We start from the raw sequence: 18,740 nt of genomic DNA on the forward strand, positions 1-18,740 counted from the left end.
ATATACAGTAAATGGCAGGACCCTTAGGAGTACTGATAGGCAAAGTGATCTGGGTGCACAGGTACACAGGTCACTGAAAGTGGCAATGCAGGTGGAGAAAGTAGTCAAGAAGGCATATGGCATGCTTGCCTTCATCGGCCGGGGTATTGAGTTTAAAAATTGGCAAGTCATGTTGACGCTTTATAGAACCTTAGTGAGGCTGTACTTGGAATATAGAGTTCAATTCTGGTTGCCACACTACCAAAAGGATGTGGAGGCTTTGGAGTGGGTACAGAAAAGATTTGTCAGGATGTTGCCTGGTATGGAGAGCATTAACTATGAGGAGAGGTTGGAGAAACTTGGTTTGTTCTCACTGGAATGACAGAAGTTGAGGGGAGATCTGATAGAAGTCTACAAGATATGAGAAGCATGGACAGAATGGATAGTCAGGGTGGAAGAGTCAATTACTAGGGGGCATAGGTTTAAGGTGAGACGGGCAAGGTTTAAAGGAGATGCACAAGGCAGATATTTTACACAGAGATTGGTAGGTGCCTGGAATTCATTGCCGGGGGAACTCGTATCCAGACACGATAGTGACTTTTAAGGGGCGTCTTGACAAGTACATAAATGAAATGGAAATAGAGGGATATGGTCCCCGGAAGTGAAGGGTGTTTTTGTTAAGTCAGGCAGCATGGTTGGTGCAGGCTTGGAGGGCTGAAGGGCCTGTTCCTGTGCTGTAATTTTCTTTGTTCTTTATTTATTGTTCTTCTGCACTGTAGGGATTCTATGATTCTAAAGTTTTGATCGGAAACCCTGAATGTACCTAAAGAGATTTACAATGTGTCACAACAAACAAAACCATTGACCGGTGAACAAATACGAGCAGAGTACAAAGATTGGGGTTGGGATGTTTACCTGGAAAATATCATCCTGACATGGATGAGACTGTAAGATCAATTCAGCTTCTATCGCAAAGAATTCCACCTGCTCTCAAGTCAAGCCTAGAATGAAGATAGAAGAACTAAAAAGAGGGTGGTAATCCAAAAAGTCACAACTCCTACAGACTCAATTAGCAGCATGGTGGCAGTGAAACAACGCAGAACGTTATGTGCATGCTTAGATGCAAAGTATCTAAATAAAGCATTGAAGAGATCTCACTACCCTATAGTAAACATCAAAGGAACTTTGCCATAACTTGCCAAGGCAAATGTATTCGCTGCCCTAAATGTGACGATGTTTATCGACAGGTATGGTTGACTGAAAGCAGCAGCTTTCTAACTACACTCCGGATGTCATTCGGGAAATACAGATGGTTGCACATGCCGTTTGGCATCTCCATGGCTCCACATGAGCATCAATGTAGATGCCATGTGGAGATCATCTCGGAGTGGAAGCCATGGTGGATTATCTACTAGTCAATAGATTTGGAGACACAATCGGAGAAGCCATAGCCCACCATGATCAGGATTCAATATGTCTGCTATAGAAGATCTCCAGATGAACCTGAAGCTGAAGAGAACAAAATTGCAACTGACGATGCCTGAAGTCAATTACATAGACCACGTACTGACAGCAAAAGGGCTTCACCCAGATCCTGACAAGTTGAGAGCTGAAGCAGTAATGAGGTGTCCCCAACAGATGTGAAAGCAGGGCAATGTTGGATTCATGAGCTTTTAGCAAAATCTTTACCTAATTTGTTTAAAAGTTTATTTATTAATGTTACAAGTGAACTTACATTAATACTGCAATGAAGTTGCTGTGAAAGTCCAATAGTAACCAAACTCTGGTGCTTGTTCAGGTACACTGAGGAAAAATTTAGCATGGCCAATGCATCTAACCAGCACGTCTTTCAGACTGGGGGATGAAACCAAAGCACCCAGAGGAAACCCACACAGGCACAGGGAGGACATACAGAGAGTGACCCACGCCAGGAATTGAACCCAGGTCTCTGATGCTGGGAGTTAGCAGTGCTAACCACTGTACCACCATATTGTTGGAATGTAAAACATTATGCAAGCTCAGTGTGAAAACTGTGCAGTAGTATTGGGGCACAGAACATGAGGTGGCATACCAAGATGAATTGATAGCCCAGGATGGCAACTTGTACATAGGAAATAGAGTCATCATCCCTAAGGAGATGAAAGGAGAGATGCTGAAATGCATCCATAAAAGCCTTCAAGGAATTGTATCAAGTGTGAAGGAGGCAAGAGAAGCTCTCTACTGACCAAAAATAAGCAATTAAATTAAAGACGTATTGGCAGTGTAATGCTTTTAATGTGTACCAAACTAAACAGATCAGAGTGCTATTGATGACTCATGACATCCCAGGCAAACCACGGGTGAACCTAGAGTAGATCTCTTCACTGTAGCAGGAACTTACTATCTTGCCACTGTTGACTACTGGGACGTAGACCAGTTGACTTCAATGACAAAAGAAATAGTACAATGCTTAAAAGCAAACTTTGATCATTACAGGATTGCAGACATTATGATGAGTGACAATGGCCCTCAGTTCACAAGTGAGGAATTCAGCCTCTTCACAAAAGATTTGGAAATTTATTATACATTATCTCCATACTATCTCCAGTTGAATAGAAAGGCTGAGGTGGCAGTGAAAATCACCAAAATAATCATTTTAAAAATTGAGCAAATCTTGCACAGATGTAGACAAGGCAATCATCAAGTGGAGAAAGACACCAGTTGAGGGCATGGAAAATAGTGTAGACCGAAGTCATGCTGCACTCAAACCACTCTTCTAATAGAACAAAGCTAACAAAACCAGATGTCAGTGAAAAAATCAAGGTGAAATGGCAGAAAGCAATTTTGACAAGACTGCCAAACCATTATCAGAGTTGAGCATTGAAGAACCAAATATTCGATGCTCTCAAAAGGAGTATAGCAACTTGGAACATGCATAGAGCAGTTGGCACCTCAATCATATGTGGTGGAAGTAAACAATGAAAGGTGCCAGCATAACACTGACACGTACAAATAACTACAGAAACTATTCCTTCATAGCAAGCAGCTAATCAAAAAGATGGGATCGCACCAGACATGCAGAATGACCATCAATCCCAAAGTCCACTGGTTCCCAACAATAGAACTAAAACAACAGCAATAATTACCAGGTTAAGTGCCACTGAATTGACACTCCTCAGAAAGGGAACATCACTCAGATGAGCAGCCAATGACAACATGCAAGTGTACTATTAAGAGACCTGCAACGTTTATCAACTATTTATGCAGTGCATGTGTAGCATCTGGCAAGAGTAACAAACCATTTGTTAATGTGTAAAAACAGTTGTGCTCCAGTGGGGTGACTTGGATAACTTATAGTTACACATGATTGCACATGCATTATCTTTTGTTCATTCGGAAGAAGGGAATGTTTGTGTCTTCTGTTCGTTACAGAAGGTGGGATATTTGGGTTTTGAAATGCAATTATTACTTCATGTTCTCTTTGGCTTGGCATATTTATGAGACCTTTTCCATGAGGGATTCCCTGCATGTAACTATGATATATTTGGTTCAATAAAGACATTACACTCAAAGGACTGTAGTCTCTGAGCTCACCACACCGTCTAACTCCATGCAATCGCTCAAGCTTCAACTCAGGGAAAAAGAAATTATAATGTTGCTGCTTGAAACCTTGGAAGGCTTGGATACTAAACAAAGACTTTATAATGGAACATGATTTGTATGGATTTGGAAAATTTGTATTTTTATTCCTAAGTCTGTTCCTACGTATGGACAGCTTTACATAGCTTTTCTCAGCGTGAAATGTTTTTGACTTAATTTATTATTGTCACATGTATTAGTGTACAGTAAAAGGTATTGTTTCTTGTACACTATACATGATGGCATGAATGGCACAGTGGCACAGTGGTTAGCACTGCTGCCTCACAGCCCCAGGGACCCAGGTTCGATTCCCGGCTTGGGTGACTATCTGTGCGGAGTCTGCACATTCTCCCCAAGTCTGCATGGGTTTCCTCCAGGTGCTCTAGTGTCCTCCCACAGTATGAAAGATGTGCTGGTTAGGTACATAGCCCTGTTAAATTCTTCCTCGGTGTACCCAAACAGGCACCGGAGTGTGGTGACTAGGGGATTTTCATAGTAACTTCATTGCAGTGTTAATGTCAGCCTACTTGTGACACTAATAAATAAACTTAAAACTCACAAAGCATACTATTCATAGAGAAGGAAAGGAGAGGGTACAGAACGTACTGTTGCAGTCATAGCTGTGATGTAAAGAAAGATCAACTTAGTACAAGGTAGGTCCATTCAAAAATCTGATGGCAGCAGGGAAGAGAGTTTATAAGAACTAGAGTTTTAAAAGCATAGAATGAGAGTGAAAAAGAGTGAAAGAATTAGAGAGTATTCTGGACACAGCTCGCAAGAAGTTGTCAAATTCCAGCACCATCTTAATTCCTGGTGAAATTATTACAGATTTCCTGTATTTAAAAAAGTATTGTGGCAATAAAAATACTAATTTGACTACAAATGTTTTGTAGCGTTCTGTTAATATTGTCAGGAGTGACATGGGAAGAGTAGAAGAGGCTTGGGTGGTGATGACATGGGAGAAGTAAGAGGAAGGCGGAGAATTAGCAGAATGGTATAGGAGTGATGGAATGCCATGGGGGGGGAGGGATTCTGCTGGAAGAAGTGGCATGGGATCAATGGGATGGCATGGTAGAGAGTCGACAACATGAGGAATGGCATTGGACAAATGGACTGGCATGGGATGGAAGTAATATGAGAGGAAAGAGAGGGAGACTTTGCATGTGAGGGGTGACATTGGAAGGTGAAGTGGCTTGGGATGGAAATACATGGAAGGCATGGAAAAGAGGAAATGAATAAAATGAAAATGGAATAACACGTAATGGGGATGGCATGGGATAATGCCATGGAAGGAGTGAATGGAATGATGGAGTTGGTTAAGTACACTAATTTGATTGGAAATCTTTTATGGGACTCTGCTCATATCAAAATACATAACAGATAAGTGTGGATTAATGCTTAATGTCAGAGAGAAGTAGCCAGATTTCTGTGTGGTTGGTGGGCGGGGGAGGTGGTGGGGGGAGGTGAGGTGGGTATTATTGTGATGGTTAACTGTTTTACTATATACTAATTCCTATTTTCCACTCCAATTCTTTTCCAGCATCAAGTGGTGCACTAAGGCAGACTTTCATCTTTTTCCATAGTTAGTTATTCCTAGAACAGGTCACTAGTCTGTTGCAAGAGGCATATATAGCTTGAGAGGCACCAAACCATATCACTTTGGTTGGCCAGGAATCTCTTCCACTCCTACAGCCAGTAATGGGTGTGTTGGAAGGATTTACAGGTTGATACTCAACCTGTTTGTCCAGATTATGAACACCCCTTCCTTGGCCATCAAGCCCTGGAGTGGCATCCAAACCGGATCTTCTGGCTCAGAGGCAGAGACACCACCCACAGAGGCACAAATCCTCCATTATTTCCTATTTTTGCTGTGGTATACTTTTTCAATCTTAATCCTTCCTGGTTACGTTGTTTTGCTATACTTTAAACTCAGTGTCTGGTGTAATCCAAGTTGATTCTTATATCATTATGAGACATGCACTCATTCCAGTGCTGCCAGGAAGTTTGTTGGCTGTTTTTCCATACTTTCCTGATTCATCTTTCCTGGCTGTGCCTTTATTATTTCAAAAGTTCACCTTGTAAAATCTGACATATTCATTTGACAAATTTATTCTCCAGCTGATGTTGCAAATGTGAACATTTGCATTCAAAATATTCCCACTTCGACAATGATGTTGCTTCTCCAGGTGACGTTCTCATTTAGTGTAATCTCAATTGACATGTTAGCTGCTCCAACATATGAGTTTGATATTCTTTGTATTCCTAATTGATAATGTAAGTGCCAAATTGGCCAACAAATTTGAATCTGTTAGCGCGTTATACTGGGAAATAACATTGAAATGAATGTCATGTAAACAGAAAATGCTGGAAGTACATGGCAGCATCTGTGAAAAGAGAAGTAAAGTCAACATTTCAGGAAGCATTAATCCTGTTTCCCTCTCCACACATGCTGCCAGACTTGCAGAACAATTCCAACATTTCCATTTCAGATGTGGTACATCTGTATTATTTCATGTTCATATCACTTAAAATAGTGATGATAAATTCGATTGTGTCTCTTTCTTTCCTTCCCTAGATCCTGACTTAATTTTCTGTTATATGATATGAAGATGTGATTTCTGTTTACCAGTTAGTCACCAAGGCTCTTTCACATGTAAAGCAAATCCCTGGGATTATTAAGATAAAGCCTATATCTCAATTTCCAATGAACTGGTGGTTTTTGGTTTCTGGGGTATGCCACGATCACCAATTATTTTGGGACTGAGAATAAGCCTAAACAAATCCATTGCTCCATCTCACTTTGGGGGTGAACAGACACATCGCTCTGTACTGTGCACACAATATACATTAAATCAATACACACTAAATGATGCATATGTGGAGACAGTGGTGTAGTGGTATTATCACTGGACTAATAATCCAGAGAACCAGTGTAATGCTCTGAGGCCTGAGGTTCAAATCCTACCACAGGAGGTGGCAAAAGGTTTTTTTTTTCAATGATGACCGCGAAACCATTAATGCCACTAACGTCCTTTAAAGAATGCAATCTGTCACTCTTACCTTGACTGACCAGGATGTAACTCCAGATCCACAGCAATGCGGTTAACTTTTAAATCTCTCAGGAATGGGCTATACATACTGGCCCAATGAGCAATGCCCACATCCCAAAAGCAAATTTAAAAAATGAGTGACAGATTTCTTTCTTTAATGGACATTAGTGACATTAATGGTTTCATAGTCATCATTAAAAAAAAACCTTTCGCCACCTCCTGTGGTGGGATTTGAACCTGCGTTGAAATGTTATGATAGCTAATTCGTAAATGATTTAAAATCAATGGTTTAATTTTAACTCTGTGAAAGTGAATCAGTCTTGACTGAGTTATAATTGACTTTATAGAATGGTGCAGCTCAGAAAGTAACCATTTGGCCCAGCATGCCTGTGATAAGGTAGTTAAAGTTATACCCTTAATTCCACTCCCCAGCTCTTTCCTCATAGTCCTATGATTGTAATGACTTCACAAGGCCCATGAGGTTGGACTCTTGGCTTATGAGCTCTGTGACTGAGGCCATAATTGTCTGCCCAATCAGGGAGCCTCAGCTGTATATAAATATGGGAGTGTCAGGTCTATGAACAATCTGAATTGTGGACAGTGTACCTGAAGCACTCCTGGCATTGAATTGAGTTTGTAAGTAAAGGGAACCTAATGAAGAGACACTGGTGTCTGAGGAGTTATTTCAATAATGATTTGTTCAAATTTATTTTGAATGCTACAATGAAATCTGCTTCCACCACTCTTACAGGCAGTACAATTTAGATGACAGAAACTTACCGTGTTAAAAAAAATCCTCACTTATGGCTCACTTGTATCATGTAAGCCTTTGGTTAATGGGCACTCTGTACTAAAAAATTGTTATGAATTTGAACATCTCTATTGAATTTCTTATTTTTCTATTCTTTGATGAGAACGAAACAATTTCTCCATTCTATCCACATTACTGAACTTCCTCATTCCTGGTGCTACTTGAGTAAATCTCTTCCATATCCTCTATAAATCCTTGGAATCCTTTCTAAAGTGTGATGCCCAAAATTGAAGGCAGTACTTCACCTGAGATGACATCAGTGCTTTTGTAAAGGTTTAGCATACTTCCCTTAGTTGTATATTCTTATCATTATGAGATTTATATCATTATCATATATTGGTACTGTGTCTTTAATTTAACTGAAGATGAAAGATGTCTTGTGACCTCTGTAGAAGTTGGTGAGAGTCCTAGCTGACACGCCAAATTTTCTGAAGATCACTGTGGGTTTATCTATACCATATGGACTGCAGTGATCTAAGAACATGTCTCATCACCTTCTCAAGGTCAGTTAGAACTGGCAATAATACAGGCTTTGACCGATGCCCATATCCTGTGAACAGGAACACAAATTGCTTGTGATTGAGGTTAAACAGTGTGTTGATTACTCACTAGTCTCTATAATAATGATGAACTGACTCCAGCTAGAAGGTTACTATCATGCAGCCATGTGTACCTCTGTTAAATCCTGGTGGGTGTGTTGGAGCAGGGTTGCTGTTGTGCTTCATTTCTTTGGTATTTTTTATTGAATATCTAATTCCAACTCACCCATTCTTTGTTGTCAGAATTCTCCCAGTTTCACTGCCTTTTTTGAGTTTGGTCCTTTTCATCCATGTTACTGTGTCTAATTGCCGAATGTTGGAGATTTGACACATGAAATGATATAACCAATTTGCAGGTATGACCTTTTCCTTTGGCATGGTCTAGTTTATGGATTCTCAGGCTAAGTAGAAAATATGCAGTAGAATAAAGTACAAGTAGAATGGCACGGTGGTACAGTGGTTAGCACTGTTGCCTCACAGCCCCACTGAGGGGCGCAGCTTGAAGAAAATCAGCTGCAGTGTCAAAGCACTCCAAATCCCACAGCACTCCTTCTGGAAATGTTCACCCCTCTCACTGACAATATACATTTCTTATATCAACACCACAACACTTAAGTAGGTGGCTGAAATTGTTTTAATGTTTTACGAGGCAACAATAAGCATATGCACAATGCCTGACCTGATTTCAGTACCCTTGTTATACAGAGTTTTTTATGAAAAAATGATTTTTATTCCTGAATTTCTTTCATTTCTCATTTCCTGATTATGCTCTATGCTTCATTCTAATAAATATTATTAATCTGAAAGCTTACATCGCACCAACCAGATATGTAATCATGTTGAATATTACTGTTCAGCTCCTTGCCTGACATCCACACACATGCACCTTCATGACAGGGGTTATTGGATAATGAGGAGCGGTGGGATCCTGGCTACTTTGTTACCCCACAGTTGAAACCAGATTTAGCATCCTAACTAATGCCTAGCTGAGGTCAACTAACTTCAGAAATTAAACCTGGAACATTTAGTCTTTATGTTAACATGAAACCATATTTTTTTCATACCCACATAGGTCACTGGCAGAGCCGTGCTTTCGAATTGCTGCTCATTTGGTTTGCAAATTATTGAATAAGGATAACTTACACAGCTTTGATTTTATTTTGTCCCTCGTTCGTTCTTAAAGCAGCACACCAGCTTTGCTCTTCTAACTAGTACAGTCAAACTGGTATATGACTGCATCCAGTTCGCCAAAGGACATTGATTAAATCAGATTTTGCTTTCGGCAAAATGTGACAGTACAGAAAAAGAACGTATTTTACAGTGGAAGTGAAAGCAAACACATGACTCACTTAGCATGGTAAATTTGATAGGAAGGAGAGGAATAAATGCAATTTCTAATATCATTAAACTCTTAAAAGCATCCCAATGGAAAATTACCCCCTATAAATCAGAGAACAAATGTTTAATGCTTCTGTTTTAGCCTCATGCAATCAATAAACTCACTGATTACCATGCAAGACTGACCAGTATCAGTGTAAAGAGGCCAGAAATGGAGAGTTCCATATCAATTCAGCAGCCCTGATTTATCGGTGCAAGTTATTTTGGTTTAGCTAACGATTTCTGTGTATTGGACTCCCTTCATTCAGATTACAATTGAGTTGAGATGAGATAAACTGATTTGAACATACAGCTTCCTTTACAAAGGCCACTATGTGAACTAATCCTGTAAAACTATTTCATTGCTAATTATCTAAAGTATAAAATAAATTCAGGCCATGTAATTGTTACAAGTCTAAATCTGACATTGATGTGTTTACAAGATCAGCATCATCAGTTGCTGCTGTAGGTGATCCAAGCGTTATTCTGTGCATTGTGACTCACCCTTCCTACATGGGCTAAACTGAAGAGAGTGAACCTGGACAAAATAGTTATGCCCTTTACATATTGGTTTCTTCAGTTTCTCCAAATTGTCAAGGATTTGTCTAGCAGCAACAGTAACAGTTTTTTAGAAAAGGCCTAAAAGGTAGAAACCTGCCAGGCAACACTGACACCAACATCACCAGCAGCAGGCAAGCCTCTCAAAGTGATCAGCCCATTCTGAAAGCATAAGCGAGCCCAAGGATCATCAGATATGAAATGCTGTCAGAGTAGAAACATATTACTTAGATGACCACTATAGAAATGTTAAGATTTGCAAGCAGGAACAGTTAACCTAAATGAATTATAAAAATCCTAAACTCCACAAAAGGAAGGAATTGTGGATAGCCAAGTCAAGTTGGAAATACCAACAGGGGAAACAGTATAACAGCACACCCCTTTCTCATCAGAATCAGAGAGGGTAATATACACCTCACAGACAAATAGCCTGGCACTCATAGGCAGGAAATTAAGGCCTATTATCACAGTCAAAGGGCCCTGGAACATTTGTTACTTCTATATGATGCATCTAATTCTTAAAACCAAGGTATTGCAGAAACATATTTGTAAAGGTAGCTTAAATATTTCTGCCAGAGCAAGGAAAGAGTTTATACCAGACTTAACCTTGTATTGTGGAGTAATTATAAACTGGATTTGACTTATAGCTTTATTTAATTTGAATGTTGTGGATTTTCACAGTAACTTAATTGCAGTGTTACTGTAAACTCACTTATGATACTAACAAATAAGCTTAAACTTGCACAGTTTGGGAAACAGGAGTCTTAGTGAATTCAGATATATTTTGGAACAAGGAATAATTTCAACATAAACTTTGCATGTTTAATTATTCATATTCTTAAGTGTCTTAGAATATTGTAGTCCTTTTTGTGTATTTTCCTTTTAAGTTAATATTCTTTAATATTTGTTTACATAATGATTGGACTGGTTTCTCATTGGGGTTTTACGTGACTCCACAATATTCCAAAAAACTATACACCACCACGAATTGGCGTTTCAAGGCGGGACACTCTCCAACAGGTACCATCAGTGTGATTTGTGACAGACTATTGACTGGGAAAGCACTTGGTGAGATTCATCTTAATTTAAATCACTAGGCTGCTTTAATACTGTTCTGTATCAACAGACTGAAATAATGACCAGATTCACTGGGCTGGATTTTAACTTGTGACCTGTTGGCAACTGAAAAGCTGACAAAACATGAGAGACCTGGAAGTTTCAGAAGGGGGTCTATCAGAGGGGTTTTTAATGCAGTCATTGCATTTGCACCCAAACAATTAGCAGAAGTATGTGAGATAATGACCACCATCAATCTATTTCAGTTTAACTATTAAAAGGGACTCTGCTAGCTTGAAACTTGAAGCATTGTAGAGATGCTGAAAGATTCCAGAACCTGGAGCAATGGATTCACAACATTGCAGGGCAGTCCCATTCTTCAATGATGCCTTTCCAGCAGGGGGATTTTGTTCTCTGCCAATGAATGGAAGAAGCCTGCTATAGTGAACAAGGTATGGTTGGAAATCATTGAGGAGACCAGTAGTAGGAGAGTGATGCTGTGCTTCTGGATAATCTTACCAGGACAAAAAAGATTGGCTCCATGACATCTTCAAGATCATTCTGATGTCCGCCCAACACTAACCACCGTCACTCTATTTTCCCTGGGGCAGTGCGGCAGCACAGTAGTTAGCACTGCTGCCTCACAGTGCCAGGAACCTGGGTTCAATTCCTGGTTTAAGTCACTGTCTGTGTAGAATTTACATGTTCTCCCCATGTCTATGGGGATTTTATTTGGGTGCTCCAGTTTCCTCCAACAGTCTGAAAGACTTGCTGGTTGCTAAATTCTCCCTCAGTGTATCTGAATTGGTGCAGGAGAGTGGTGACTGGGGGATTTTCACAGTAACTTCATTGCAGTGTTAATGTAAGCCTATATGTGACATTAATAAATAAACTTTAAACTATAACTTTAACAAAAAACAAATCTACAACAAATCACTCCTCATACCAGCCTATCTTGTAGGTGCACCCATGCACTTCCTCACATTCCCACCAAGAAGAAAGTATGTGAGCTTATGCCAGTCCAATGATCTGGAAGAGATTGGAAAAACTATAAACAGAATCTCCAACATCCTGATAGCTAACTCTATCGCACCTTGATGGGTGGTTATTATTGTAATCTTCTGAGCATCGTCATCTGGACTCCTCACATGTATCATCAGCTAGGTCTTCAGTGGAAAGGTCCTGTCTACAACACTAACTCTGCTTCGAGGTATGAAGCTCTCAGGGAAATTAGAATGGTGCAGGACCAACGCATCCTAACAAACTTTCAACAATTTTGGACAAACACAAATGTTAATCTTGGGTCCAGGCACATCGAGTGTGAGATTTCCAGAGGGGCCTCAACATGTGACAAAATCTGAAAGTCTCAGATCTCACCGATGAGATCGCAATAGTTTGGGCGTGAAGCTGATTTAAATACATTTTAATAGATTTACATGACTTTGACCGCCCCCCCTCCCCTCCATATTTTGAAGCTGCCCAGACGTGACGTCACATTGGTGTGGTTTGTACCAGGTTCATTCAGAGGTGAACCTGCCATGGGGATCCCCCGGGGTGCGTAAAGGTGTGTATAGCCCCTGGGAAGAAAGGCAGCATGCCCATGCCCTTGACAATTAGGTTTGTCCCCTTCTATTTCCCAAATAAAGCCATCCAACTGTCAATTTGTAGTTAAAATCCAAATTAAATAATCCTTAAGGAAAGCCTGAGCCAGCAGCAAGCTATGAGCATGCTATGAGTTTGACTAACATTTTTAGAACGAACAGAATGCTGAGAATTGGAAATGGTGGTACCTTAACTAGCTACACATTTGTATCTTAAAAATAGAAACCTGGTTCCTGGATTCAATGACACATTATTTAGAAGATCTGTAGAAAATAATATTTTATGTTAAGTTGTGATAACTTACAATTATTTGCAAAATCTATATTATCACTGCCTTATTAGGGTGATATGTCTGTGATTTTCAGGAACCAGTTCCTGTTTTTCAGAAACTGCCTTATGTTAGGAGATGAGAATATTATCCTGGAATACACAATTACGTCCAGACAAGTTTATGGATTTCTTCAACTCTTCTCAGGTAGATGAGCCCTGTTCTTAATGTTTAATCCCTAATTCATAGTAAAATCACTCTATTGATTTTATAACTCATTATAGCCATCTTCCTTCACATAATGTCTCTGAAAAATAATATAAAACAACTAGTCTTATTTTTATTAATCATTTTATAATATTGACTATTTCACAAATGGCACACTCTTCAAATATAATGCTTTGAAAACCAAAAATAAAAAATATTGCAGCTCCATGGGATTTCTGTAAAGAATCAAGTATATAGACTGAGGGGGGAAGAGAACCATGTTCATTATGAAGGATCTTTGATATTGGATTTTTATTTTTATCCTTTGTAACCAATTCAATCTGTTGATGGTTGAATAAGCTTTCCCACTCTCAAAATTGGATTCCGATCAAGTCCAGAATGTATTTATTATCGGTGGTTCTGAAAGAAAGACTTCCTTATTGATAGAAAAACTGCATGAAATCCATTTTTTAAATGATTACAGTTATTTATTGAATCCAAGGTTCTGCCCTCAGGCTGAACACTACCAATATGTTTTCCATGCAGATAACTAAGTAGGTTAAATGTATATAAACTTTGCCCTCCCTTGTGGCATCAAGCCATAAGTTTCCAACTTCAATTTCTGATCTCTATTGTGTTAGCTAAAATTGCAGTAGACGGCATCAGTTAGAGCAATTTAATTGATCTACTTAGCCCAAGTTATTGGAGAAAATAGGACAGTTTATCTGATTCATGTATAGTTCATCCAAGCTATGCTAAAGACAGAGGCCAGGATTCACCCAAAAAAAATCAAAGTTCCCAATGTGTGGTAAAATGGGAGTATAACCCACCAGTTTTTTTTTTAGCATTTACCCATCCTACTGAGCTCAGGAACAATGGATAGAATCTTGTGGACTCACCAGTGACAAACTTGGAGGTGGGAAGGGCATGTACTTAGGGTTTGAACACACCACTAATCCACGTATCGCCTTCCCACATCCACCTAAATTAAGTTCTGGGCAGGAAGGTCTATGGCTCGCATTCTGCCATTAATTGTTTTGACTTAATTTATTATTGTCACATGTATTAGGATACAGTGAAAAGTATTATTTCTTGTGTGCCATACAGACAAAGCATACTGTTCATAAAGTACACAGGGGAGAAGGAGAGTACAGAATATAGAGTTACAGACATAGCTGGGGTTAGAGACAGATCAATTTAATACAAGGTAGGTCCATCCAAAAATCTGATGGCAGCAGGGAAGAAGTGCTCTTGAGTCAATTAGTATGTGATCTCAGACTTTTGTATCTTTTTTCCTGATGGAAATTGAGGCACATAAGTGCAGTTAATGAGATACTGGAAAGGGTGGAGTGGTGATGGGGTTGGGGGGGAGGGTGGAGGGGGGGGTGGGGGGTGGAGGGGGGGTGGGGGGGGTGGAGGTGGGGGGGGGGTGAAGGTTGGGGGGGTGGAGGAATGTATTTGCTGAGAGCCCCATCCCCTTTCTTCTAAACTCCCTGTAATCCTCTCCCCATGACCTCCACCCTGAGAACCTCATCCCACCCTCAAACCTCCCAGCATCACTGGCCTTTTTCTGGGTCACTCCATGAACTCAAAATTCCAAGGATGTTCTTCTGACAGCAACAACCTCTGACATTCCTATTTTACTACTACCTGACTGGCTGATGGTATGGAGGACCGGTTGGATCCCCAGTGCCTCAACAAGATTCCACCCAAGGTCAGAGTTGCTTCTATTGGTGAAATATATTTTGGCAGCCACCTCAGGAAATTCTATCATCTGATTTTTAACAAGGTGGATTGGCTGTGCTAAATTCTCCCTCAGTGTTCCCGAACAGTCACTAGAGTGTGGTGACTAGGGGATTTTCACAGTAACTTCATTGCAGTGTTAATGTAAACTGACTTATGATTAATAAACTTTTAACTAGAATAAGGGAATTAAGTCATAAAGAACAAATCAGGTGAACTTTCACACAGTACCCATTGGTTGCATAAGGCACACCAAAGCGAATCAACAGACTTATCAAGCTCATCATCAACTATTTTGGTTCAAGAATTATCTAGACACAAATTATAGCATGAAAGGATTCTGTTATAAGATGTGTAAAGCCAGGAAACCTTATCCAAACAAGAGCACAATCAAAGGTCTTCCCTTAAAAGAGAGTGATACTGATATTTTAAACTTTAGTCAATTCATCAATTTAGAAAACCATTAAAACAAATTAAATTAAAATGGTGTGGTCAAGTAAAACTAAAATGCAACATCTACAAAGTACCCTATGATCACAATGCTTTTAGTAAATGAGTTAGTTTATGTTAGTGCACAAGATCTGTAAGAAAACTACAGTTTGAAAGAGAGCAATGATATGAAAGAGTGACTACTGTCATGGGATGGAGATGCTGGAGTTGAATTGGGGTGGGCACAGTACGAAGTCTCACAACACCAGGTTAAAGCCCAACAGGTTAATTCTGTTTGACCAAGGGTCAAGAGAAAGTGTTTGGAAATGGTCATTGATCATACCATAAAAACAATTGTCAACAGCAACAGCTGTCAGAAGGGCATATTTGGTACCTCGGAATATCTGGATTGCATTGAACAAGAGTCAAAACAGATGATATACAGTCAGTTTAATGCCCTATTAGTTTGTCCATTCTACCAGGTAATGGAAATGCAAATAATAGCTTTTTAACTTGCTGCATCAAGAACACACACTGAATAAAATTAAGAAGTTGTGTTGTATTTTATCTAATTGAAACAAACCTAATTCCAACTCCCACAAGTTGTGATGGGACTTCAAGACTGTAATGGTTATCAGCCTGATATTGTGATATGTGAATCTAATGGATTAGCTTGATCTTATTGTATTCCCTAATGTGGGCTGCTGAATAATGAAAATTGCTCAGGGACTTATTACTTGGATATTACAGGCCTGGGATTCACCAGGTGTCTGGAAGACTACTGGCTCTGTTTTGTTGAGCAACATGATATAAAATCCAATATGTGGTAGCTATTTTGTTATCAGGCTTTGTATCTGTAAACAGTTTTTAGCCATAATATTTTCAGAGCTATTCATTGACAGGACATAAGAACTTAAAGTTAACAACAATTTGGCCCATCTGGCTTATCCTGCCATTCAGCACCATGTTATTTATAAATACGTCTAAATGGAAGATACACCCCAGCTGATGTCTTTCATCGGCAGAAATCATGCTGCTATTTGTATTTGTGAATAGCCCTCGAAGAAAATACAAACTGTGCATCTGCCTGCAAAGGTCATTATTCCGCTGAACTCATTGAGCTCTTTAGCACTATGGTCAGGTTTGAAGACAATAGAACAAACAAAACCTGACTAGAGGCAATCAGTTACTTGCGAGTATCAGATTTAGATTTGTGTCTTCACTTACCACAAATGCAAGATATTGATTCGAAGTGAATCAATTCTAAACAAAAGGAATTGTGGGGTGGTTGGGAGGAGGGGCTGGTGAGGGAAGCCCACCTCCTTTGGCCAGGTTGCTCTGTAGTTATTTAAGGACAATCAGACTGTGATTAGTTCAGTGTGAGACTTTCTCCCATCTTGGAGGAAATCCCAGCTCCAACAGCTGCCGGCCAATTAAATGGCTAGCAGCTGCCAGCCAATCAAATGGCTTGTCCCAGCAGCAGTGAGTAGTACTGAGACTAAAAACAGTCCAGATAGAGGAGCACTATTGCTGGATATGCAATTAAATCCCAAGTTTCATTGAATCCAGGCTGGCAGATCCTGGCATAGGGCATTAGCAGGAAGTTGTGTGTGGAATATGGATTTGATTGGGGGACAACTCTGAGGAGGTGTCTGTTGGTCACAGTGTACCCCAAAATGAGACCAACCCAGCTGGCACAAAGAATGCCAGATGTCTCTACAATGTAAGATACCAGCCACAGTGAGAAGAGGCCCTTTGGGGCCAATAACTGGTCATTTAAGGGCCTTTGTTAGTGCAGGGGTGGGTGAGACACCTGAAACCCCTCCAGTAAAATGCCAACAGAGGCAGGTGGATGACAAGCATAGTGCTGTGCTGCACCCAATATTATGCCTGTTTCTCTGCTATCTTTTTTCTGGGGGGACATAATATTCCACCATGGGATTTTGATGGCATAACAAGATTAATTTTTGAAAGCACAGTGTCTATAGTTGTCAAAGTCCCGCTGCTAAACAGTTAAGTCCCTAAGTATCACTTAATTGGAAAGACTTTCTCTCGAAGAGACAATGTGGGCCTCTTATCAACTCTCCAGCCAGTGGGTGAGACACATTTTGTTGCCATTAAATAGTGCTCTAAGTCTCTGATTTGCCTTGGCAATATAACACCTGTTTCAAGTAGGTATTTTGGTCAGCTACAAAATTCTCTCTCTATCATTTGCAGTTAATAGTGTCAGTGAAAGATCAGGTGATTTTGATTTATTATTGCCACAGTGAAAAGTACTGTTTCTTGTGCTATATACAGACAATGCATACCATTCATAGAGAAGGAAGAGAGAGGGTGAAGAATGTTGTGTTACAGTCATAGCTAGGGTGTAGAGAAAGATCAACTATGGCTTAGGGCAAACACATTGGACTCTTCTGACTATGCAATCCAATTTCTATGCCATTGTATTTCTTGTATTGTTGACTGAGGGAGTGATGTTATCTTGAAAACCAAAAGAACCCTCTGTCCTTCTTTGATCAATGACTGGTGGCACAGTGGTATTGTCACTGAACCAGTAGGCTTGAATCCTACCATGGCAGATGATGAAATTTGAATTCAATGAAAGAATCTGGAATTAAGAGTCTAGTGATGATCATGAAACCATTGATTGCCATTTAAAAAAAACTGATTCACAAATGTTCTTGACGGAAGGAAACCTGCCACCTTTACTTGGTGTGGCCTACTTGTGACATCCAGACTCACAGCAATGTGGTTGATTCTTAAATGATTTCAGAAACGGCCCAGCAAGCCACTCAGTAGTTGAAAGATAATTAAAAATTAGCAACAAATGCTGGCCAAGCCAATGACCATTGAAAGAATTTAAAAAAAACATGACGGGAAAGGTTTCAGTTTGACAATTCAATGTTACTGGTTTATGTATATTTAATTCTTACCATTTATCCTCAGTATTTGGATTTGTCTTATCCACCATAGAGATATAAAAGGAAATTACATTCTCCCTGACCATCTTTGGAATGCACTACTTCCGCTTTTACCTATAATCCAAATTTCACAATAAAACTTAGCCTACCACAATTTTTCTGATACATTACAGCAATGGTAATTCACCCATATGTTTCAAACAACATGTGAAAGAGATTAGCCAAGTTCCCCTGAGGTTCCAAATCAACCTTCCTCAATACTAAATTCTGATTGTTTGATAGATCCTATTGAAATTGAATTTTTCTATCACATATTCAGTTAGATGCGGCATTTTATTCTTAATAAAAGCATTGATAATCATTGGCACTCCATGAAGTAACCATTGCAATCTATACTGGTCTGGGCATCCATTACACAAATATAATTTCACACTCTCAGACACAGTTCATAAAATCACAAATGTACAAGGAGTTATTACAATGTCATAAACTACTAACTTGTAGATATTGCAGTTTATAAAGCTATCCTAGCCCAGAGGAATTTAATTTTTCTGAATCCTCAGATGGTGTTAAATGCAAGTT

This window comes from Carcharhinus amblyrhynchos, chromosome 4, assembly GCF_965287045.1.
Source record: "Carcharhinus amblyrhynchos chromosome 4, sCarAmb.v2.hapA, whole genome shotgun sequence".
Taxonomy (NCBI): domain Eukaryota; kingdom Metazoa; phylum Chordata; class Chondrichthyes; order Carcharhiniformes; family Carcharhinidae; genus Carcharhinus; species Carcharhinus amblyrhynchos.